The 25,762-nt window shown below is 39.9% G+C and overlaps 1 protein-coding gene across 2 annotated transcripts in view; it reads right to left on the reverse strand.

The window, feature by feature from the left end:
- Window positions 1–25,012, reverse strand: part of LOC129190036 (forkhead box protein J3-like) — a 148,678-nt gene extending 123,666 nt beyond the window's left edge. For both annotated transcript variants that reach the window (XM_054792390.1, XM_054792471.1), the window contains exon 1: window positions 24,733–25,012. The gene's annotated coding sequence lies outside the window, so the exon portion shown is untranslated. The remainder of the gene's footprint in view (window positions 1–24,732) is intronic.
- Between the last annotated feature and the right edge of the window lie 750 nt (window positions 25,013–25,762).

Raw genomic sequence — 25,762 nt, forward strand, 5'->3', positions numbered from 1 at the left:
TTTAGCCAAAAAGGTTCCCGACCCCTGCTCCTGAGACTCCAAAAAGGGTGGGTATTCTGAGCTGTTGTTTGGCGCATAAGCACAAACAACAGTCAGGACCCGTCCATCCACTCGAAGGCGGAGGGAAACTACCCTCTCGTTCACCGGGTTAAACATACAGGCCACAAGCCTGGGCGCAACAAGAATTGCCACCCCTGCTCGTCATCACTCACTGCTGGCAATGCCAGAGTGGAACAAAGTCCATCCCCTCTCGAGAGGACTGGTTCCAGAGCCCTTGCTGGGCATTGATGTGAGTCCGACTATATCTAGCCGGAACTTCTCAACCTCGTGCACCAGCTCAGACTCTTTCCCTACCACAGAGGTGACATTCCATGTCCTAAGAGCTAGTTTCTGTAGCCAAGGATTGGACCGCCAAGGTCCTCACCTTCAGCTGCCACCCAGCTCACTCTGCACCCGACCCCTGTGGCCCCTCCCATGAGTGTGAGCTCATTGGAAGGGGGGAATTGGAATTTGTTGTGCAATTTGTAAAAGTGTTTTGCACTTCTCGGCCACCAACATTATCCGGATAAGGAATGTACCAAATCCCCTTACCGGATTGGTTGAAACGTTATCACTTCCTGCAAATCTGGGATAGGGTATATTCTCTTTCTTGGTCGGGTAATTGAAATTTGTTTTGCTTTTTGCTGAAGTGTTTTGCATTTCTCTGCCACCCTATGTGTCCCATAAGTAGCACTTCTACTTAGCACTAAGTATTATAATGATAACAAGAGAGCAAGATTGTTAAGTGACACTTTAAAAAACTAAGTTGTGATGATGATTGTACCTCGACAAAAACGAGCTAGCTTGATGTCGCCAGCCAGGTATGTAAACAAAAATGACAAAGTCAAATGACGTAGAAACGTGAGCGATCACACACGCTAGCATAGATAGGCTTAGCATGTGACAAGTTGTCATCAATTGACTACACATTTTACTGACTAGTGTTCATTCTCCCCATAATAACAAAGTGAAAGTCAATACAAGACATGTCACGTATCTGGTCACATGCACAAGTGCCAGCAAGGCAGACAAGCGATTAAAGTAAAGTGCAGTGTAACATTTTTATGATATTTCAAATCGTTTTCAAACTAATTGTGGTCAATATGTGCTGAAATACTAAGCTATATATGTATCTATATACTGTAGAATATATATCCATTCATGCAATACATTACTTCAAATATTTTCAAGTTAAAAAAAAAACAAACTCATTTTTAAGGTGTGGCAGCTTTTATTTTGCAGTGGCACAACGCCACGACCAACTACCTGCAGCGGAAACCCTGCATTAAGTTCCCAAAATCTGCATTTACATATTACTCAGTCTGACTGACATTGACTTGTGTACGTTAATGTATAAGGTGAGTACTCATTTTTGCAAGGGTTCAAGCGAGTAAGTATGGTGGCCTGTAAGTGTTAAAAGGTTGACATAAGTCTTGTGGGACCTCTGTCAACATATTCGATTTTATTTCATTATAATTGTTGTTTTTGCTCAATTCTGCCCAACACGTAAAAATATCATCACATACTCAAATTATAAAAAATAATGGCATTTCATATTTTTATTTCAGTAGTTAGTTTTAGCAGCTTGTCAGGTGTGAGTCATTAGTTGGTAATTCTTGTGAATAATTACAATCAAGGGGTGTAGGAGGATTTGGGCTTTTCTAAGCAAACCAAAAATCTTTTTACACTTTCTACTCTAAATAGATTGGCCTCCACACTGAAGCAGAAGCTTTCCTCACTCTAAACATTGTCTCTTTAAAAAAAAAAGTGGAGAAGTCTGAGTGATTGAATGTATTCACCCATTAGACTTTGTAGTTGTGATGCACTCACTCAGCCGCATGCATCACTAACAGCTAACAGTCCCCCGCTGCTAGCAGGCTTTTAGACTGAGAGGCTTTACAGTTCTGCATTTTAATAAAGACAACTTTGAATGGAGAGAAGGGAGGGGGTCAGGGTGAGAGGAGTGGATGGGGGGGAGCAAAAGGAAGGAGGCATCAAAATATTTTCAGAGGAAAATGAAGAAATGACAAAATACCCACAAAGAGCGTGTGGAGTAAAAAGGGGTTTCTGGGAAGGAAGAGGGGGGTCTGAGCTAATGTGTCAAAAGCAGCAGAGGAAAAAGGTCCAAAAAGCAGTATTGAACATCTTAATTACTTTCTGCCTCAGTGGCAAAACACATAAGCCTGAAAAGGTTCTTTGCCTTGTATATCAAGGCAAATCAGATGCCCTTACGGTGGCGGCTCACTCATTGCTAAATGATGCTGAGGGTTGAGTAATTATCATCCGCTCCTGTCAGCTAATTCTCAAAGAAGGCCATTGATGTGATGTTTCAGTCATATTCTTTAAGAAAATGGTCAGACACATCAATATTCCGGGGTGGGGTGGGAGGGGCGGGTAAGCCTAGTGAACAGATCATTTATCCACATTTTAAACATCTGGCAACATTTTTATTGGCCATTTCGAAAAGGCGGCAAGCTGTGTGCCGAGGCACGCCAACTGCATCTCACTTGAAAATACAAAAACACTCTGTCGAGCTGAGACCGCCGCCAAGGTGGAAAGACTGTTGTCTGCATAACAATACAAAGGATTCACACAATAACTACAGTGACTCAATTCATATGATACTACGAAAGGACAGTGGAACTTCGGTTAGTGTACGTCTCGGTTAGCGTGTTTTTCGGTTTATGTAAAAAAATCTACGCCTAAATTGTTCCTTGGTTCGCATACATTTTCCAGTTAGCATACAATATGGTGTGCGTCTTTTTTTATTGTATTGTACTTTATTAATCCCACAGCAGGGAAATTCACTTGTTACAGCAGCAAGCGGGTTCTTAATATGTTGCGTGAGTCCAACGGTGTTCTTAAAGGGACAGTTCGGATTCTTTGACATGAAGTTGTATGACATGCCCATCAGCAGTGTCCTACGTGTGTGTTTCACAGCGAAAGAAGATGAGAGCGTCTTCATCACATACACAAAAATGCACAGGCGACAGTGTGCAGGCATACGGCGGGAGACAAATGCCTGCATCCTCTGTGGAACCATACACAACAATGGATGCGCAGTGATACGACGGGGGAGAAAGTAACGGCGAGCAAATTTGAGGTCTGATTTTTTCGAGGAGGCATTTTTATGATGCAAATGTATTACTCTTCGGAACGCATATTGTTTTGAGAAGCCTAACTCTTTACTTAAGTGGCCCTACCGACTAACTGCAACTTCGTTCCTCATCACCAAAATCCGACCAGAACTAGGCTGATGGGACGAAGTGGGGGGTAAGTTACCGTTGATGCACTACACTGCTGATGGGGATGTCATACAACTTCATGTAAAAAAATCCGAACTTTCCCTTCCATGACAAATGACCACAAATGAGTGGAGATCTGCTTTGTAAATAAAGTACCATTTAAATGTTGCCAGTCACTTGAAACACAAATAGCTCACCTCACCTTTTTTCCACCAGTTTTCTGCTTGCGCTTGCTCCTACAGTTTTAAGTTGGGGACACTGTGCTCCTAGTAAAAAAAAGTTAGTCTGGAGCCCTGAAATAGCCTTATCTTGTTTAGAGGAGCAACAATTCATCAATGAATCGATGACTAATCGATTATTGAATGTATTAAACTATTTTCGTATTTGATACAGTGGATATTTTCCCTTGCCAGGCATCGAGGGGAAAATAAAAAATAAAAAAAATCACCTGGTATGATGAATCTAGGCCTGACATTTGTGTGCCGTTGCATGTAGTAGCTGGATCATGGCCGCAGCCTCACTCATTGTCATGCCCTCATTGATGACATCATCCACAATCATTGCTCTGATTTCATTTTCTCAAAGTCCGCGTCCTCTCACGGCTTGACCTCTCAGCTACTCTCTACTCGCTGTGTTGAAGTACATGGGTGCAAACCTTTACCTATACACTCTTACCACAATGTGAAATCAATCATCAGTAATTGGAGTTGTCATTCCTATCCACAGGATAGCCATAAATCTGCATTCGGAACCAAACCATTTTTTTTTTTACCAACAGTACAGTTACTTATAATTTTGAGTAGTTGTATTCATTGATAGATGGTGATGTGAAAAAACCCTTACAGTATGTCATGTGAGTATTCCATTTTCAAATAGAAATACTTTGATGTTAACTTGTGTCATTTTGAGCAAGTGATTTCAGTTCAGTGAACAAATGACTTAAATGTAACGTGTATTGTATCTCATCAGTTGAAGAAAGTGTTAATCGTTTTGAAAAATGTCTGTTTTGATGATCTGTGTTGAGGTTTGTATCTAGTTTTCAAAGTTGAGCAAAAACTTTTGAGGTTCGCGTCAAAGTGATTGGAAAAAAGCTGTCTTACTCAAAGGTGAACCAATGCAGCTACAGTATGTGTGAAGCCATTTAGTTACTTATTTCATAACCATATTTACTTTGAACAACTCAAATAGCAACAGTGCTTAGCGCCATTTTCATCCCTTTGTACCTGGACTGCACTGAAAGAGATGTCTGTCTTGCCCTAGCAGCACCTGACACTGTGCTCTGACTGCTCTCCTCCTCTGTCTGCCTCTCAAATGCCGTATTCAGGGTTGTGCTTCAACCTGTGGTGTTTAATGAGGCTTGTTGTGTTGCCACAACTCCTTACTGTTTTTCAATATTGTGCACACCCTCTTCAGCTCCACACATACCGTTGTTTAAGATCAGCCATCGTTTCAACAGCCTGACTGACTGAGCATTGTGCCGCTGTGAAAGTGGAAGAAAAAGTACCGTAAAGCACCGTGTATAAACCGCACTTTTTTTCCACTGGTAAGAAGCAAAAAATCGGGGTGCGGTTTATACACGATGACAGGTCTTTGACCTGACGCAGAAATTGACGAGAAGTCCATTTTAGAATAGCCGTCTGTGGGTCAGACAGTTGCTTTGACTTTAGCGCCCTCTGCTGTACAGTTGCTGAAAATGCTTGTGTATGCAACTAACTTATCTGACGGCTGTCTGTATTTTCACACAGTGAAACCATCTCTATATACACTGAAGCTAACCTAAGCTTCCAATGTAAAATACAATACAACGTTGGCGTTTATTCAAATTCACACTGAAGCAATGCAATAAAATAATAATAGAAAAAAAGAGAAGCAGTGAAAGATAAGATATCAAAACATCTCTGAACATTGCAAATTTCTTTATTTTGATTTTTTATTATTATTATTATTATTATTATTAATCTGTGCTTAGCCATAATATTAAAGATCTAGATGCCAAAGTTCAGATTTCTCCTTTATTCTTCTTTTTGAAATTGCTTAGTACCTTTACACATGTTGATTTGAGATGAAAGAGTTGGCAAGCATTTATGAACTAAAACATTTTTTTTCCCTTGCCGTGAGCCTGAAAATGGGGGTGCGGTTAATACACGGGTGCGGTTTATACACGAGCTTTACGGTAGGTCCCACCAACCGCATATTATTTAGACAAGATCTCAGTAATTTAGTCACTTTCCACTGAAGCTGCTCAGAGAATACATGAAAGAATCGTTCATAAAAATATCAGAGCATCTATTCTCATCTATTCTAAAAAAAAGAACAGGAAATTATTGAATATACAGTACATGTATGAAAGAAATGCCTCGCTGCAAAGACAGTCAAGGACAGGACCAATAGAATGGCAACATCAGTGGGCAAACTTATGACATTCATTCAGCGCAAGCATATTGAATTGCCTTTGATGATTCAAGTGACGTAAACAATATTGAGCAAACTGCACTGATATACAGATATATGAAATATGACGTGCTTTTTATGTTAAAGTTTTTCATTTTACACAAATACGATGACAATTCAAAAAGGCTTGGTGTTTATATTATTTTTAAAATATGTAGGTCTACATGTGTACTCTGCACCTCTGTTAGTTGAATTCTGTTGTTGGAACAGGTCAAATTTTAAAAAGAATAAAACTTTTCGAAGTTTATAAACTGTGTAATGTTTTGCAGTTCCAGACAATTTTCTTTAACCGGAAGAAGGCAAAATGGCTCTTTTGTAAAGGTTTCCAACCCCTGGTCTAGAGCCCAACTGATTACGAGATGAATCAAAACAACTAGTTTCAGATTAAATCCATCCATCCATTTTCTATACCGCTTCTGCTCTTTAGGGTCGCGGGGCATGCTGGAGCCTATCCCAGCTGACTTCGGGCGACAGGCGGGGTACACCCATAAATCAACTAAGAAAATAATCGTTAGTTGCTAAACTTTTTTTACAAGACAGCATGTCACTTCTGTACGCATTTCTGTGTGGAGGAGCATGAATTAAAAGGCAAGTCTTTATTTTGACTTTCTATTACATTCGATTGGGAAAGTTTGTGAAATGTAACTGTGTGTGTTCATTGTGCGCGTATTTGTATGAATGTATCGATTATCAGTCCAGTCCCCGCCAATCGTCTCTCACACACACATACACACACAAAAAAACGCGCGCAATAACTGTAGGGAAAGAGTGATCACATTACAGTTGGTTGTGCTGCACACATACATGCGTGTGTGCACTTTTGCGCATCCCCCCAAAAAACATCTCAGTTTTTCAATAATCAATTAATGGCTGCTGTTTCATGGTTGACTATGGGCTATTATTAGTAAAAAAAAGTTATATGTAGTATTCTGGTCACTAATCAGTAATAACAGACTGACCTAACGAGCATAAGTGGCATAAAAAATAGATGGATGGATGAAACCCAACGCAGTCCGCAGTGCCCTCTCATCCCTATTTTTTTCCCTTTTTTTTCTTTTTTTTCCCTCTACTGGTCAACATTCAAACTGGACGCCAACCTGTCTATAGAGGCCACCTGTCTATAGCGGCCACTTTTGCAGACTCCCTCTAGTGGCCGCTATAGACAAGTTTGACTGTATTCATATATACCCTTTGGTGAGCGACTCAAAATCAGCTGATGAGATAGGAGACCCTGTTATAGTGTCACCATCATAGGCTGGACACATTGTGTGTTTATGTTCATTAAACAACCACACACAGATAGTGTTTTGAGGACAAGACATAATTAGTATAATGGCAACAAGCGAGTAAAGTTGTTCAGTGACACTTGAAAAAGTTAGAACGTACCTCATGAACGCGATAACCGCTTCCCCATGGTACAAAAACAAGTTCCGAACTAGTCGCATTGCTTGTTTGTTTTAATAACCAAATGGCACTGTGGTAAAAAGTCACATTTGGAGTCCAAAGCTAGGCAGATAACTCCAGATAGCTAGCTAGCTGCCACCAGTGACAGCTAGGCAAAGCGTGTAAACAAAGATGCAATAAAAGTCGAACAGCAACAGGTTTGATCAGGCAGTGATCAAACACGCTGGCATTTTTTGGCAAAGCTTGTGGCAAGCTGAAGCCATTAAGATTATACAGAGTACAGACTAGTTTTGATTCTCGCAGCAATACGGGGCAAAGTGCGCCCTTTGTCAGCTCAATACGGGTGTTGGCAACCCTACATGACACAGCACACATGTAGTGTTTGCCAGCGCACACCAATCGGTTTTTGTGATCGGCTTTGAAAGGCATTTATCGGCATATGCCGATCACGTGTTTTACGGATCAGTGGCCAAGTAGGAGCATCCCTATTTAAGACCATAACTCAAAAAAACCTAAAAAACCTCCCTACAATAGAAATAAAATGTTCAAAAAGCAGACCTGCCAACCATGGAGAAATTTATCCCATGTACCCAACCCACCCTCTCAAAAAATGTCCTGGGCTACATGTAAACTAGCGCTGATTTTGATGTACGCGGTGCGGAACGAGAGATTAGGCAACCTGGAAATGACGAGACAAGACCATCTCTCGCCATTATGGCACGTGATGTACGCAACACATTCGTGGAAACATGGCGGTTATTGTACTTTGTACTGCAATGACTAGTCGATGTTGTAACATCGATGTTCTGAATTGTGGTGCTCGTGAATGCACCTCGCTGTGAATGTTATTGGTGGACAAGGAGAAAGTGTTGTTGTGAGTGTGTTGTGACTACACATCTCTTCCTTACAACAACAACACCACTCGCACAAACACAGCATACTTTGTGGGAAGCACTTCTGTTGGCGTTAATAAAACTTAAAAAGGCATCAGACTCAGTGTGACACTACTAAATGGTATTTTCATGGTAAATGGTCTTTCATTTGTATATCGCTTTTCCACCTTCAAGGTACTCAAAGTAGCTCTGACACTGCTAGCACACTGATGACGCAGTTGGGCAAGTCAGTATCTTGCCCAAGGACACAACCAAGGGAGGACAGAGGACCGAACCCACAACCTTCACGTTGGGAGACAACCACTGTACCACCTGAGCCATGCCGCCTCAGTACTCTGCAACACGCACATCAAACAGACCAGTGGTTCCCAGACTTTTTACAGTCACGTACCCCTTCAGACATTTGACTTGAAGCCATGTACCCCCTACTGCTGCACACTTAGAAAACATAAATCATTTTTACATTCTCGTAAAAATTCTGGCTCAAAAATTTGTGTTGTGCATCGTCAAATTTTGATAAAAGTTTTACATGAGCGCTGATACATAGATAAGATGTGAATTTCTCTTGGAGATGAATAAAGTATCTAAGTATTCAGTCTACATATCTTTTATTTCAGCCGGATGTCTGAATCCTTCCCTTTGAATGGGTTGAACTTGAACTTAACTTGTGTCCAGTTGCAATCGTCTGCATACCAAATTGAAAGGGGAAGTTTAACAAACATGATAAAGCAGTATACAAAGTACGAAAATACATACAAGCTGCAGTAAAGCCTAATTTTCAAGGGAATCTCCACTCTCTCATCCTGACACGCACATACATCGACAAGTTTTCACAGGGCAGGGATTGGAACACCAATATATGTTAATACACAACATAATCATCAAACTTACTTATTCATAACACACACAGAGCAATGAACAACTTCATTCTGTGTCTCTTTCCTTCTTTCTGCTATGACGGTGCACTCTGTACTATGAGGCGTTCAGGTGCGCTCATAATTGTGAGTGTTAGGTGCTAATTGTTGTTCATTTTTCTTCACGTACCCCCAATGACTATAGGCGTACCGCTGGGGGTACGCGCACCCCACTTTGGGAACGTAGGAAATAGACGAATGAGTGGTTAACAATATTGTCAGGTCAACATCTTAAGTTTACTTTTAAAATGTTGCTTGCATTGACGGACAACAAGGGATACACATGCTGCAGCTGCAGCGATTGTAATTCCTGTTTGTTTTGAGGCACTGACTGAATTGTAGTGAACTGCTAACACTTGCTCGGAGTAGCAGCTCCAATAGGCAAGTATAAAAGGGAGTGCTCTGATTCACCAAGAGGGTGTCACTCCACCTACGCACAGATTGCCATGGCAACCCCAAACTGAAAGCGCAAATGTGTACAGAGAGCGCAACGACACGTACAAGCATAATTAAGGGTAAAAATGCGTACAGAGTACAAAAAATGAGTACATGTTGGCAGGTCTGAAATGAGTAGCTGCGCTGTTCTTGTTAATCGCCTCAAAAATTGGTATGGGCATGCTTACTGTAGTTTGTTATTTATTTAACAGGAAAAATGGGCAAATAAATTCATCTTTAGCAACAGGAGATATTGTTTACACCAGATTTAGCTAAGGCTACTTTTAATCTGCAGTCAGTGTGAAAGAGGTAAAAACAGTCAAATCCAATCAATATCAATAAAATACGCTCACCATCCATACAGGATATCTAATCATATAGCCTACCCTACCCACAGCTATTCACACAACACCTCAGACAACAATTTGAAATGATTACATCACTGTACTTGGCAAATTACCATAAATACAGTTAATATTGACATTGCTGGTTTCCCAGTAATACTTACTATTAAAAAATGATACATCTGAATACGCGCTAAAAAAATTGTCAAAACTTAATTTACTAAGGATCTGACAATGACGCCTTAAAGGCTTTTTATCGAATATCTGATATTAGTGACGCTAATGTTGCATTATTCGCTTGGGACCAAGAAGACATACAAAAATTCATATGAGAAACAATCATTGAATTGAAATAAATTTGTGCAGCATTGTAGGTGAGCATATTTTAAATATGTCTAAAGACTAACAGATTATATTTCACAGTATTACACATTTTATTGATATGCTTTTTAAATCCAAATTTTGGATCCAAAATGACCAAGGTATTTGAACTCCACCACAATGTGAACTTTGCGGTCTTTGACAAAACTTGTGGTACAGACTACAGCCTCCCAGTTTTTGTAAAATACATTGCGACAGTTTTACTTACGTTCAATGTTACACAGGATGAAGTATGCCAGTTTTCAATATTGTCCATAACTTTAGTGAGCTTGGAAGCTACACTAACAGAATCCTTTCCATGAACAAAGATGACACTGTTATCCGTGTACTTGTACATACACCTCACCACACACTGAAAGAAGATCATTAATGTAGAGAGTGAACAATAATGGTGCTAAAACTGAGCCCTGTGGGACACCCACATTACAAGCTTTAGTTAGTTGTTGACAGCTTATTGTTGATCTTTACACATGGCACACGGTCACTAAGATATGATTTTCTATTTTAAATTATAATCTCGGCTCTTACAAAGTAGAATCGTGTGGTTAACATTTGGAAATGTACTCTCCTGAACTGATTTATTTGTAATATAAGTAATAGTAGTTATAAGAATGTCTTTATGTATGTATGTTTTAAGAGTGCATTATCAATTCCACAAATATCTTACTTATTACTTTTGGAATTAGGTAGTGCCTGTAGAATTTTGTTTATTTTAAAATAATCTATTGTTTTGAACCACATAGCATTCTGTTGATTCAGAACAATTAAAAAGCCAGACTTGATGCCAGGTTTTCCAGGAGGCTCATGGGAATGTTGCTCCAGGTGGAACAATATTTCACTTTAATGGTTGTTTGCAATAAATTGCTTACTCAAAAAAAAAAAAAAATGACTCACTCGCATTTCTTCTTTTTGCATTTTGAAGCTCTACATAGAACCTCCTTATGATGCAACAGCATAAAATGTAAATTCCTGCAACTTTTTAACTGGTCTTAAAATTTTGATCAGGAGTGTATGATTCTGCAAAAGTAGTTCATATTGCAGAAGTCTGGATAAAGTTATGCTGGCACTGCCAATATGATGGACTGTAACAAACTTTGTGGTGGGGCACCAGCCATGTAAGTCAAATTAAGAAAGGTGCAGAAAAACATGTGTATCCTCACCTTTATACAGCTCTTTGACGAAATGTAATTACCATGAATTCTTTCTTGCTTTAAGAAGCCCCACTAAGTCACAGTTGATATAGTGTAGTGGATAGTGTGGTAGAGGTTGAATGAGACCGTACAATTTGCATTCTGGGTCTGGTCTCCTGAGAGCAAACAGCGACGAGAGAAAATAAATTCATCTACCCACATTTTTATTCGGATGTGACCATAATGTGTTGGCTTCTTGCTCTTGCATGTACCACCTATTCATAAATTCTACTAACTAATTAACATAATAACCAACCAGCTAACAAGGGTGAAAAGTACACGTCTCATCTTCAAGCTTTCACTTTTGGCAGAGGTAACAATCTTACCTATTTTTCCCAAGTCTGAAAGAAAACAAGCTTAAAAGAGGGACCAGGAAACTAAACCTCTGAAGCCCTAAAATAAATCATTTAACTCACTAAAAGCTCGCAGAGTACAACACCTGAAAACATCTGCTGAGGTGAAGAAGGGTTAGCAACCCAGAAGATTACGACAGCAGACTGGGAGGGGGGAGGGTCTGGCACAATTTGAGATTTTTGACAAAAACTGAAAAGTTAAAAAGGCATATTTTGTCATAAATAAAACATAGGAATGCAGCATTTCTGTAAACTCCCCCAACAGTAGGTCCCAGGAGAGAGATGGGGATGCTGTTTGTGAAATGGTGCAGCACAGTAAAGGGGGCTATAGCACTGCGTCACCACAGCTCCGACTACATTCCCACATCCAGCCCTATTCAACAAGGACTAGTCCTCTTTAAAAATTCATTAATTTACAGCAAAAATAGATTAAAGCGCTCATCTGCAACAACCTAAAAAGTTTGGCTTGCGAATACCATTAATAATGGAAGCAAGCATCCAAAACCTAGAGGCCCCTGGCTCGGAGGCGTAGCTTGGCTTTTGTTGAGATTTATAATGGAGAGTCATTTACATTTTTTAGAAGTGCAACAGCTTTTTCGTGGTTGTTTACAATTACGTTGTTTTACATGCAAAATGTCTAACAATTGCTATTTATTAAAACATAAGCAGCAGCAGAGTGCAACGATTCAACTTGTGTAAGATACTGGAGAGGCTTTACATCAGGCTCATGATGAAAGCTTTGCACTGCACTGCCTTGTTTGACTGCTGACTTCAGTCTGAACAAGCCGTTTAAAAGCGATCATCGTCGATCTTGTCTTTGACACAGTTCTCTGGAAAAACCATGGCAATGCTTTCCAAAGAGAATCAAAGAGGATTTTGACAAGATAAAAGCTTTTGCTGCTTTGGAATTAAAAAATGGTGGGTACTTTCCGAGACATTAAAGAAAATTACAGTAAATGAACACTTATAAAAGTTGCGTTGGCATGGAACAGCTGTTCTAATGCTGCATCATCCACTGTAGGGGGCCTTCCAACCACTCTTATTGTGATTAGGCAGCATACAGTTCTCGTTAGAAATTTACATACACTGAATATCACATCAATTTGATTTATTTGAACAGTTTTTTATTCTAGGGTGGAATGATATACAATGTACATCTTCAATGATTTTTAAAAACAAGAATTGGATGCAACATTTTGAATTTATTTAAACTTTTCTCTTAATTACAAAGTCAAAATTATACATAATTGGTTTAATATCCTTAACTCATTTCACCTCGACCTTTTCGTAGCCATCAACGAGCTTCTGGCAGGATTCTGGCCCGATATTTGACCACTCGTCTTCGTAGAATTGTTAAGAGTTCATTTTAACTCATTTGATTTCTCGGCACAACCCTGACTTTTACGCATAATCCACAAATGTTCTTTAGCAGGAGTTCCCAACCACCGGAAAAACTTTCAGAAGCAATGATTAAAGAAAAACTTTTTTTCAATAGTTTTGTAAATAACTTACCTCAATTTTGGAAATAAGAGCAATTGTTTTATTGGGAAAAACAGACAGCCCATAGTTTTTGCACGTTTATGGCATTTTGTTTCATTATGTTTCGCTGAGCCTTTATTCCCACTTTGTTTGTTGGTCGTTGAACACACCATAATTGTATGCTCCGAGACAGAGTGAAAGTAACCTGATACTGCCACAAAGAGATCGTTGTTCTCAAATACTGATACTGTGTGGATGAATGCATAAAGGTGAGCACTGATTATGGCATTATGTTTGTGTTGAACGCTAGTATTCGTATTTGTTCATTGTAAAGTTAAATCATGCTAGCACACTGCATGTGACCCACAAATCAAACAAGGATGTGATCATCTTCTCTATGAAAACAAAATGTAGGCTCCTACCAATGGTGTATCTGTCTAACAGCCATTTGGGGAGCCGGAAATTTTTCATTGGGGTGGCCAAGGTGAGACCGTTACTCACATAGGGGTGGCAATAAATTGATACCTGAAATGTCTCCACGTAGCTCCGCCACTGGTGGGGTGGCTGGATAGTGACCAATTGTGGCCACAGCCACCATTGGCCACCACGTAGCTCGCCACCGGGACTAACATTGCTGATTCTCCTGGAATCGTTCATCTTTTAAAATTTCGATGCCTACTTTCGGTGATCGACCAGCCTGTCAGGCCAGTAAAAATGGCCACATAACACCAACGAAGAAGAAGCCTGCGAATACCAACGAAGAAGAAGTGGCAGGAACCGTTTGTGTTCATCCATTTCAATTGTGGACAGTCTGTGATGCCACTCGAAAGTTTGGCTGAAATTCTGCAAGAAAACCGAATGGTCGGTGCTGTGCATCATTTGCAACTTCATATCATGCAAAGGAGGGTGCACCACTAACATGATTAAACACCTCCGGATCCACGGTGTACAGAGTGCCATGTTTTTGACGCGCTATGTTGGACTTCCAACCAGTTCAAGTAAGTAAAACAATAAATTACGTAGAAGCAAAGGAGCAAACAAATTATACTTTATACTGCGAATACGGTGACCAACTAAAATATCCAGCTAACGTAAGGCTGTGTATTTTTTCATAGACAAACGCCCTGATGTTAACGCTAGCGTTAACCAGGAGGCTGACCAGACCCCCGTTACTTCACCGTACCTGTTTGATATTCTGCATGCAGGTTAGTATTAACTCAGTAACATGGTTAAGTTACACTTTGTCATAAGACACTCTCCAACACATAAAAAACAGGATATGTGAAATAGTTTTATTCATGAGGTTTTCAAAAATAGAAATGATTTGTGAACATGTACTCCTATCTAAAGAGACTTCAAAACATTTATGTTCAAGTTCAATGGTTTGATATTTATATACTGGTTGACAATAGCCCTGTCATTCATAAAAAGTTCATGTAATTTAAAGAAATCATGAAGACATTCAGACATTTCATACAAGAACTTTGGTAAGTGTCCTCATTTAAAACATGCAAACTTTTATGACCCTACCTCTGAAAAGAATCGGAATTGAGAATTGTTAAGAACGAGAACCGAAACAAGGAATCAGAATTGGAACCAGAATCGCTCAAATTCAAACAATGCCCAACCCTATTCAGCACCACTTGTAACATTTAGGTGAATGTATGTACTAGTATATATTTGAGTCTGTATGCATAATTCTCATCCTGTATAAGACATTCAAGCCCATGATGGCTCTATGTTCATTTCTGACCAAAACGAAAGTATGTTTCTGTTTCAGTGAAAGCTATTGGTGAGAAGAGCATCAATTTAAATGTCATTATTTGAAATCTGTTATGAGTTAATGATCAGAGTCTTACATGTTGCAATGTGACTGGTACCACTTATATTAGCTGTGCTGTCTATTGGTTCAACACAATGTTGTAGCATAGTTGACTCCACTCCTCCCATTGTCGCGAACTGCAGAGCTCTGATTGACAACCTGTGCACTGCTTGCATTTCATCCTCACTATTACACACCATCTTTCTCGTGCTATTGCGCCGCATTGAGCTACTACGTGATTAAAATGACCTGATGACCCAGCAGTATTGATGCGAACAATTATTGGCAGAATATTTAAAGCAATTGGAGCCTCCTTATCATACTTGATAGACGACACTAAGCACTTAAGGCCATTTTTTCCACAGCTGTTTTAAAGAAAATGTTGTTTTCAAGGACAGCGTAGAAAACAGCATCAGGCAGCTCAACTGAGTGTGTAGGTGTATGCAAAAAGGATATTCTTACTAAGTATGCTATCCAGTTGACATATTTCTACCCAATATGTGATGCACACATTCAGGAAAATGGTAACAGTATAAAAAGGTCTTTAATGTCTAAATACAGTACATGCTATATAATATATGGCTCAGCAATGGGCTTTAGATAGCACATCAAACATAACGCGTAATTACGTTCAACATTAAAAAGGATAATTCAGATTTTTTGACATTAAAGTTGTATGACATCCCCATCAGCAGTGTAGTGCATCAACAATGACTCCCCACCTCCACCCCCAATTGGTACAGTGAGTGGAGATCTGTGACGAGGAAAGTAGTTCCATTTAGTTGCTGGGGCCTTTTAAATAAAGAGTTTGGCTTCTCAAAACAATATGCGTTCAAAAGAGTAATACATTTGCATCGCAAAAATGTCTCGGATCCTCAACAAGAACCAGGCTCACGAGACCAACTGGGGGGGTAAGTCGCCATTGTTGTACTACACTGCTGATGGGGATGTTATACCACTTCATGTCAAAAAATCCAAACTATCCCTTCTAGTATAACTATAGCAGACACAATAATGTGCATTACTGTGTTAGAAAGTATAGATTAAACTTATCTAACTTATCGTCTTTATTGTGTGTGTGTGTGTGTGTGTGTGTGTGTGTGTGTGTGTGTGTGGTGTGTTTGTTCATAGAACGCACACAGATCGATGAACAACTCAGTTTCTGTCACCTTTCTTCCTCCTAATAAGCAACTGTGTGCCCTGTAATGATTAGGCATTGAAGTGTGCTTCGTACTTCTGAGTGTTCTATGTGCTTTTTTTATTATGGCTGCAAAATAACCCATCATGACGCCAAACAACGTTGCAAGTGCCAGAACTTTGACCAAAAAGGTGACAAACAAAAATAAATTAAAGCAATAACTTGTAGCAAAGTATGAAGGTAACATCTGTTACAATATGTAATAGGGATGTTCCGATCAACATTTTTTGGCTTCTGATCCCATCCGATTTTTTTTTTTTATATATATAGTCTTGCCAATCCAATCCAATCCGGTACCGATCCCTTTTTTTTTTGTTAAATAATAATAAGCTTAATAATAAGTTACAAACATGAATTTGTGGATTTGAATGGGTTGTGAAAATAGCTCTTCAAAGCATTAAAAAATAAGCAAAGTACAGTCAAACTTGTCTATAGGGGCCACTAGAGGGCGTCTGCAAAAGTGGCCGCTATAGACAGGTGGCCTCTATAGACAGGTTGGTGTCCAGTTTGAATGTTGACCAGTAGAGGAAAAAAAAGAAAAAAAAGGGGGAAAAAAATAATAATAATAATAATAATAATAATGTTGACCAGTAGAGGGCACTGCGGACTGCGGATAAAAGTTGTACAGCACTACTAGGCTTGTTATTATCATGGTTCATGGTTTTAATCCTGAACATGCATGAGTCAAACAGTAGCACATCACATAGTACAATTCACAATTTTGCATGTCCATAAAGGAGTAGGAAGAAGCAAAGCTTATTTAATCCTACCCCTCATCAGTTTCACATCAGTTGCAATACATTTATTCACCTCTTGTTCTTCCAAGTGTACTTTGTAGGTCTACATGACAATGTAGTGCAATCATAGCCAAGGTTTTTACTTACTAAAAGGAAGCTAGAGGCTTAATAATAACTGATAGAATATATCCACGACCCACAGAACACAGCTGTGCTAGTAACGTCTTACGCTTGTTTTTTATATTTTACTTTTTACAGCTTTAGTTCATCAGGAAGTGACGGTGGGCGTCCCGAGCAAGAGAGCTAGGCTCAGTGCTAGCTGTGAGTTTTGAGAGAGTTGGGAAGTGTGTTTATATTGGCGTGGATGTAAAGTCCTGCAGTGTTCTCCGCTGTTAATAAAGCCATTAAAGTGCATCGGCGACGTGAGTCTCTCCTTCCCCACAACAAGCGGCATTACAGTATTGACCAGTGCACACCAGGAAATAAACGGTGTCATTTCTTACAGGCATTGGCTGGACAGCTATGTAGTGGGGCTTGTTTTACCTTTGGCTTGTGGCAAGCAGGAAGGAGAGACGATGCTGAGAGATGTGTGTGTGTTCTGAGCTGCTGTCTGGTGGCCGCGTTCAATAAATAAAGTTGGCAGAAGCAACAGGAGAAGTTTCCTTCTTTGCTTCGGAGCTGAATAACACTGACAAGTTAACAGACTAGTAGCGAACGGAAAAGAAGACGGCTTTGTTTGTGTCGAATACAGAAGATGAGGACTTTGATGGATTTGTGGATGAGGATTGATCAAAAATAACGTGAGTACATTCTAAAATACTTCAATTAAGTACAACCCACCTCAGTTTTGCTCCCGCTGCCGCATGCATGCTAGCGTATGTTTTTTTTTTTTTTATTGTAGCGTCGCTGGGAGCAAGTCCTGTTCCCAGCCTACTTTGCGATAATGTTTTGGTGCAAATGCTCTTAAAGTTACATGTTTGACCAGGAAATAGAAAGCTCAAAAGAAGACGGCTTTTTTATGTGGAACAACTGACAGTTTGTGTGGATCTTGTGAATGATTGTGACTGAGCTAGGACTCAGTAATTAAAGTCTACACATGACGGCTTCATTGATTGAAAAACGAAACTTTTTCGTGCATGAAGCTTCTACTTGAGTTGGTAATTTGGCTGCTATATGCAGTCAGATATTGAACAAGGGAGACAAAATGGGTGGCCGCTGGCCGCGTTGGACAGGCGACTGCTATACACAGGGTCTATAACATGTAAATTTGCTGCGGGGGATTTTTCAGTGAGGTGGCCGCTAAGACAGGTTTGACTGTATTGCTGAATTTACTGTACACAGCGCGACCAACAATATTGTATGGCTTTTGAAACAAACCTCTGTGAAAAGATCCAATAAAAGTCCATCCATCCTTTTTCTATACCGCTTCATCCTCATTAGGGTCGCGGGGGCATGCTGGAGCCTATCCCAGCTGACTTCGGGCGACAGGCGGGGTACACCCTGGACTGGTCGCCAGCCAATCGCAGGGCACATATAGACAAACAGTCATACCTATGGACAATTTAGAGTCGCCAATTAACCTCACCTGCATGTTTTTGGGAATGTGGGAGGAAGCCGGAGTACCCGGAGAAAACCCACGCGCACACGGGGAGAACATGCCAACTCCACACAGAAATGCCCAGGGGAGAATCGAACCCAGGTCTTCCCGATCTCCAGGCTGTTCCTGTATTGGCCAATGTGCTAACCACTAGACCACCGTGCGGCCCCCAATAAAAGTCAATCCAATAAAAATAAAATGTGAAAAAATGGGCGTGCAAAATACCTTTAATGCAGGACTAATCATTTGACATGGTTATATATCAATTTGTGGTGTGAGTTAGAATATATGACTTTTTTTTAACAAACTGTCTTAGGGCCCTATGAAATACATTTGATTTTTTCCCAAATTCTTTTTTTTACATTTACATTTTTTAGGATTCAGGTTTTTTTTACTTTTTCCACTTATTTTACCAGCATAGAGTGCGTGCTATTTGGGTTAGTGAATAAAATGTTGATGTTGAAATGTTGTCGATGTTGAATGTTGAAAATCCTTCCATTTATTGATGCAATACATCATTGGTGCATTTTGTCTAGTAATTCAGAAATGGATGTAGCTTGGCTAACTTTTCTAATAGGATGTCAGCATATATTGCTGCAAACTCGTCAACAAACTGTAATGGCCATGCTTGTGATTAAGGAAGATTTAGTCACAATGTAATACCAAGATATTTTTATGACACCCTTACTTTGTTTACACAATTAGACAAATGTGACAAAGAGCACTCTTTGGCCAGAAATGTGTTGTGTGTATTAAGAATGGCAATTGACAGTTGATACAAGCTGGGTGCAAGAATAAACTTTTTTCACAGAACCTGCCCGTCGTCAGTGGGCATTGTAAAATGGTTCTTACATTATAAAATGGTCCTTACATTAAAGTGGTCAAACACAACACGGTGAAAATATACTCATCCAGCCTTCGTCCCGACAGTCAACACTTATTGAGGCGTTTGATGGGCAAAGTAAATATTAAACAAAAACAGAGCCAAGTGGTGCACGCTCATAGACAGTGTCGCTCACTACATTGCAAAAGAAATGCAACCTTTCAGTATGGTTGAAAAGCCAACATTTCGGGAAATGTTAGAAATGTTTGACAGACAGTATGAATTGCCTGGGAGAACGTATACATGTACATGTCGCAAACAGCAATTCCTGAACTGTATAACCAAGTGAAAGAAGACGTGTTGAAGGACATCACAAACATTGCATTTTATTCCGCCACCACAGATATGAGGTCCAGCTCAAATATGACCCCCTACATTAGTTATAATATAATACACTACATAACTGCGTGTGTGTGTATTTGTGGTTTTTATAGGAGTGTTTTTTTCTTAACAGAGACAGGGACTATTTTGTATTGTTTTGGTTTATTGTTGTGATTTTTATTTAAGTGCAATTTTATTTAAGAGCAAAAAGACTGAGTCCATTTTATTTTCATTGGTTTTTTTTTTTGGTCTTTCTTTGTTTGTCGAATTTATTATGTTGTTTGTTGAATTCTCTTGACATTCCAATTACAATGTTAAATACTCTTGAGAAATTAAAGTTTATTGCTTTTGATATGATGTACTCTCATTATTTTGCCCTATAATTAATGAAAAAATGCTCTCAAAAATGTTGTCAATAAAATCGATTATCGACAATAATTTGTAGGCCAATTATCGTCCAGCAAAATTTGTTATCGTGACAGGCCCATGAGCAAGGGTACAGCTCTAACTGTCCACTCTTTTAGGTCATGATCCTCTGTGTGTGTTCACTGACTATTTGGGTTAAAAAGACGGATAAAAAATAAAGATACAAAGTTGTCGGGAGTGGGGTCACGTTGGTCCCCCTTTTTTATATTTTTTAATAATTATCGAATTTGTGGAACCCCTGGCAGTCAGGGGCCCTTGGAAGTGTCCTAACCTTTCTCCCCTATACGGCGCCCCGTGCAAATAGTACTCATCATAAATAAATGTTAAAAATACAGTTAATCCATGTGATCTCACTCATGGATGATCGGTATCAGAATCGGCAGCATAAAATCCTGATCGGAGCACCCCTAAAAGTCACCTAAGATGAATTTATCAATCATAATGAATAAGTAAGGAGCCAAGATCATATCTTGACAGGCGTGACAGATTGAGAGAGTTCATCTTGTATAAAAGAAAGCGAGATGCATATAGTGTATCCACAAATAGCCCTTAATTCAACTTTCAAAGAGTCATTTCGGTCTCTCGGAGCATTGCATTTGCTGACATTGATGATAATTACAACGACCTTTCCGATGATAAAACACAAATCAGTAAAACATTATGAGGGTTCCTTCTCTTCACGTTTCACGCGATTCTGCATAATGTTTTAATGAAGCATTTAGGGGTCTAAGAGTGATCTACTGAGAAAGTCTACAATGGCAATCAGCAGCGAGTGTGGCAGCTGTTCAGCAATTAAAAAGCCAAATTACCCTCAATCAACACCATTTACGAGCGCAAGTAAATCTCAGAGCAAATAATGATGCGAAAGATCTGTTCAGACAGCTCTCATCTTGATAGGAATTAGAGACGCATCCAAATCAGGAGCGTGGTGCTCTCTTAAAACATTTCCACACACACACACACACACACACACCACAGCATAAAAGGATATACATACACACACTTCACCTTGTCCGTGTTTTTTGCCAGAAATGAAACTGTGACGCATTAGCCTTCTCTCCACACCGCACAACATGATTAACGGTAATGACTCTTTTACAGTGTTTGTCATTGTCTACAGTGAGGTTATAGCCCCCTTTTTTGCAAGAAGATTACGTCAACACATTTGAGGGGACCAAACATAACAGCACCAACAACATGTATACATATATACGAGTATGAATGTGACCTGAATGCACCACTAAAGGATAATCCTTAGTACCATACTACAACACAAGTACCGGCTAGTCCTTATCATGCTGGTACAATACCAGTACTCATTTATTAGCACTACACTAGTACAATGGTTCTCAAACCTTTTACATAAAGTACCACCTCAAAGTATTTATCCATCCATCCATCTTCTATACCGCTTCATCCTCGTTAGGGTCGCCGGGGCATGCTGGAGCCTATCCCAGCTGACTTCGGGCGACAGGCGGCCAGGTCGCCAGCCAATGGCAGGGCACATATAGACAAACAACCATTCACACTCACGTTCATACCTATGGACAATTTAGAGTCGCCAATTAACCTAACCTGCATGTTTTTGGGAATGTGGGAGGAAGCCGGAATGCCCGGAGAACACCCACGCGCACACGGGGAGAACATGCAAACTCCACACAGAAATGCCCAAGGGAGAATCGAACCCAGGTCTTCCCGATCTCCAGGCTGTTCCTGTATTGGCCAACGTGCTAACCACTAGACCACCGTGCGGCCAAATATTTAGCCTTACAAGAATTACAATTTTTTTCTACCATCACAGTTTACTTTTGAATATGTAATTGGCTTGTGGTGGATGAGATGTGTTAAACATTAATATTTCAGCAAAGGAAAAATGTAATTCAATTTCAGTGAGTATGTGGTTAATAAACGTGTTTTGGTACAATTATTTCAGATGTAAGTCTCTAATGTAATTTTATTTGTATTTTAAAAAATCAAGTTTAGTAGTTTTTATCTTGTTATAGTGCAGCTACTCAGGGAGACATTTATAGAATTGTGCAAGTAATAAGCAGCCATAACCACACCGCTACGCAGAGGTTGACTCAGTAATCATTACTACTAGGGCTGCCAAAGTTAACGCGTTAATGTAAGTTTTCTTTAATGGAACAAATTTGTTTGATGCACGATTAACGTGCGCACGTCTTGTTTGACCCTCTGCCCACACCGTAGTGTGAGGAAACGCAGCGGCATGGCAGTTGATGTGAAGCCAAAAGCAGGAACAAATATTGAGCAGAAATGGGCAAAGAAAATGGTATTTTGGATGGTAAGTTTAGCTTCACAGCCCTGGCAGATGCCTCTCTCGACAAGACCGAAGTTATTTGTGTCGCTGTGAGTCGAGTTGTCACAAAGTACGTTGCCGGGAAGAAAAGACAGTTACTGGTGCACTGCAGGTATTTTTTAATTGTCATTTATACATTGGTAACGTCTCACAACCGTAGTGAGGACAAGCAGCATAGAAAATGGATGGATGGATGGACATCGGTACCGTGGCATATGAGTGTCCCAACTAACAAGTGTTTTTTGGGGGTTTTTTTAGATGCGAGCAGTCTCTCTGCGGATTTTTGCTTTGAACTGCTAGGTAAAATTTGGGCTAGGAGCTACTAGTTACGGGCAGGCATAGCCGAGAACAGCTCTTTGGGGGCTTGTGTCAATGACAATGAATCTAAATAGCATTAGCTCTCTCGCTAACGTTTGCAGCGAGCTGGCTGGTCACCGAGAAGGATTGTCAACGCACACGTAACATATGTACATTATAGCGATCTGATTTATCTTACCTTGATTTATCTGTACAGTATTGTGCAAAACTATGACAGGAACAACATTAAATTAAAAGCACGAAATGAATACAGAGCCACCTCTTTGCATTTATATCGCTTGACAAAAAAAATTGATGCAGTTATTTACAAATTATTTCTTTTTTTTTTTTATCATTGCACATGAATGTTTCCCGTGGCCCGGTGGTAGGGGACCCCTGCCTTACAGCATGCAGGGGGCTATGATGTGTTCTTTTACATATCTAAAATTACTGTAAGAATTTACCGTCTACATCGACAAATGTAACCCTTGAATTATATCGAATTGTATCGTTTGTACACTGTATCAAATTGTACTGCTTTTAATATCATTTTTGAATCGTATCTTAACTTGTGTATCTAGATGCGTATGGAAGCTTTTACCACAAAGACATTTCCATCCCTATTATTATAGATGAAAACTTCTATCTTCGATAAGAATGAATTGTGATTAATTATGAGCCGACTATGGACAAAATGTGATTAATCACGATTACATGTTTTACTCGACTGACAGCCCTAATTACTGCATTATTCAACGAGCACTAAATAGTTATCATCATGGTATTGTACAAGTACTTACACACTCTCGCACAAGTATGCAGTAGTATTACACTTTATGGCTTGGTAACTCTGTTGCCACATTGTAGTCACCAGTCATTACCACAGTACAGCAAGTACTCAGTAGTCATTGCCACATTATGAATGAGTACTGAATGAGTATGAAGTCACCTTCGCCATATCATTGCAGAAGGAAGTTACAGTATGACAGTATGACACCTTGTTGCACTAGTACCCAGTAATTAATCCTACACTATTGCATAAGTACTCACTAGTTGTTAGCATTTGCAATTGCTTGGGTATTCATTAATCATTAAATTTTACTAGAATACTCACTAGTATTACACGAGCACTCTACAGGCATTACAAAACTATTGCACAAGACCTCAGTACTATTTGCACATTGTAGCATACAGCAATACCCAGTACCTCAGGTGCATGGGCATCCTGTGCACATTACTACAGGTGTACACATATACACCACTGCCTATTTCTCAAGTACAACCTATGACTGTGCTATTGTAAGTAGCCATGGTAGCTAACCAAGCAATTACACAAGTACCCATTGACATAAAACCTAAGTAGTCAGATTCAGGTCAATCAATATTACTGATCTACTTTATGTCTGCAGCACACCTTGCATGCGTACGGCGCTATCAAGGTGACTACATGTGTAGACAGAGTAGCGCCGCACAAAATCACCTCTGTGGTTGGCCCAGTGGGTGTGTGCTTGTCTACACATTCACACTCTTGACTCACAAGGTAAAATCATTATGAACATCATTACTTGAACATGGTATTTTAAAATTATTCACAAAGGGTCCAGACACCTTTCTGTTGTAGGTGCTGTGATGCCAACCTGACTTGCAAGATGATATGAAGAACTCGTCCACACAACACCATGCATCGCCTCATACAAAGTCTGTGTTCACATGCATGCACAAGACACTTGTAACTGTCTGTTGTTCGCTTCAATTTTCCACTTGGGCAATTGTTCTAATGCCCGGTTCTGCCACACACCAAGAATGCGCCAAGATTGTTATATTATCATCCAAGTTTACTTTATCAGGCACACATTTGGTTAAAAGAACGCCATAATGACTGTCACGCATGCATATTGTGACATGCCATTTGGTTAAACAGCCCAGAATATTAGCATAGTACACTTAACTCGGAAACAATCATTACTGTCAATTGACATGTCAAACTATCAGCGCAGAAAACTCACCTTGACACGTGAACACGAGCAGGGTTTTAATTTTTTGCACGCCGGTTCAAAGCTCTAGACGTGTGCCTGTCCTGCACTTCCCAGTGTGTATGACTCGACGACAAAAGCTTCAGTTGGCGTCTGACGGCTGTAACCGGGTCTGCATGCTCTCTGCTCGGCAGACGTGTTGCTGGCCGCTGGTGTGGTGTGGTCATCCGACTGTCATGACAGAAGACTCGGCCCGCTGTCGGCGTCTGACTAGTCTGCACGAAGACCAGAAGAGACCCACCGGCTCTCCTGACTTCACTCCGCTGCTAATTCACCGGAACTACTTGCGACGTCAGACGAAGCACGGACTACGAATTCATGCACCAAAATGATCAAAGTAACTAGTCCTTAATATTCTTGAGATGATTTACACATCTGTGGCCATTTAATTAATGATCATACAATAACAATATTAACAACTAGATACGTATGAATATAAAATACGGCAAAAAACATGATAACTGAATACACCCCAGACAAAACACACCTGTGCAAGACTGGAATGAAAGGGAAAAAATTGACTGGATCTATATTTGTGTGTGTGTGTGTGTGTGTGTGTGTGTGTGTGTGTGTGCGTGTGTGTGTGCGTGTGTGTGTGCGCGTGGGCGTGCGTGTGTGTGTATACAGTGGTGTGGAAAAGCGTTTGTCCCCTTCCTGGTTTCTTTTTTTGTGCATGTTTGTCACACAAATGTAAATACTAGTCAATTAATGACAACACAACTGAACACAAAATGCAGTTGTAAATGAGACTTTTTATTTTTAAGTGAGAAAAAAATCCAAACCTACATGGTCCTGTTTGAAAAAGTGATTGCCCCCTAAACCTAATAACTGGTTGGGCCCCCCTAAGCAGCAACAACTCCAATCAAGCGTTTGCAGTAACTTGCAGTGAGTCTCTTACAGCGCTGTGGAGGAATTTTGACCCACTCATCTTTGCAGAATTGTTGTAATTCAGCCACATTTGAGGGTTTTTGAGCATAAACCGCCTTTTTTTGAGGTCATGCCA

The sequence above is a fragment of the Dunckerocampus dactyliophorus genome, chromosome 1 (assembly GCF_027744805.1).
Source record: "Dunckerocampus dactyliophorus isolate RoL2022-P2 chromosome 1, RoL_Ddac_1.1, whole genome shotgun sequence".
NCBI lineage: Eukaryota > Metazoa > Chordata > Actinopteri > Syngnathiformes > Syngnathidae > Dunckerocampus > Dunckerocampus dactyliophorus.